Source organism: Otolemur garnettii, unplaced genomic scaffold, assembly GCF_000181295.1.
Source record: "Otolemur garnettii isolate 467f Iridium unplaced genomic scaffold, OtoGar3 scaffold00085, whole genome shotgun sequence".
Classification (NCBI taxonomy): domain Eukaryota; kingdom Metazoa; phylum Chordata; class Mammalia; order Primates; family Galagidae; genus Otolemur; species Otolemur garnettii.
Window position 1 is genome coordinate 2,156,755 of NW_003852480.1, and position 842 is coordinate 2,157,596.

The 842-nt window shown below is 40.4% G+C and overlaps 1 non-coding gene across 1 annotated transcript; it reads right to left on the reverse strand.

Annotated features, from left to right (window-relative positions):
- Window positions 1–428: 428 nt before the first annotated feature.
- Window positions 429–592, reverse strand: LOC111726908. Its single transcript, XR_002774573.1, has one exon. It is a non-coding gene; the product is annotated as a U1 spliceosomal RNA (small nuclear RNA).
- Between the last annotated feature and the right edge of the window lie 250 nt (window positions 593–842).

Consider the following 842-nt stretch of genomic DNA (forward strand, 5'->3'; position numbering starts at 1 on the left):
ACTGATCCATGAGCATGAGATGTTTTTCCATTCCTTTGTGCCATGTGGGGTTTCATTCAACAGTGTTTTATAGTTCTCCTTGTAGATTACTTCCACCTCCTTGGCTGAGTATATTCCTAAGTATTTTATTTTATTTGTAGCTATGTGAATGATATCAAACCTTTGATTTGATTCTTAGCTTGACCGTTGCTGGTATATGGAAATGCTGCTGATTTGTACATGTTGATTTTGTAACCTGAGAATTTCCTGAATTTATTTATCAAGTCTAGGAACCTCTTGGTGGAGTTTTTGGGATTTTCTAGATACAAGATCACATCATTGGTGAAAAACCTCCTCTTTCCCACTTGAAAATACTTTATTTCTTTCTCTTGCCTATTATTCTAGCTAGCATTTCAAATGCTATGTTTTTTTTGTTTGTTTTTTTTCCCCAGGGGAAAGCGCGAACGCAGTCCCCCACTACCACAAATTATGCAGTCGAGTTTCCCACATTTGGGGAAATCGCAGGGGTCAGCACATCCGGAGTGCAATGGATAAGCCTCGCCCTGGGAAAACCACCTTCGTGATCATGGTATCTCCCCTGCCAGGTAAGTATCAAATGCTATGTTTTATGGAAATGATAAAAGTGGGCAGTCTTGTCTTGTTCTATTTCTTAGGGGGAATGTTTTCAATGTTTTCTCATTAAGTATGATGTTGGCCTATGAGGTTTTTTGTTGTTGTTGTTGTTTGTTTGTTTGTTTTGCAGTTTCTGGACAGGGCTGGGTTTGAACCCACCACATCTGGCATATGGGGCCTGCGCCCTACTCCTTTGAGCCACAGGTGCCACCCTGTGGGTTTTATATATA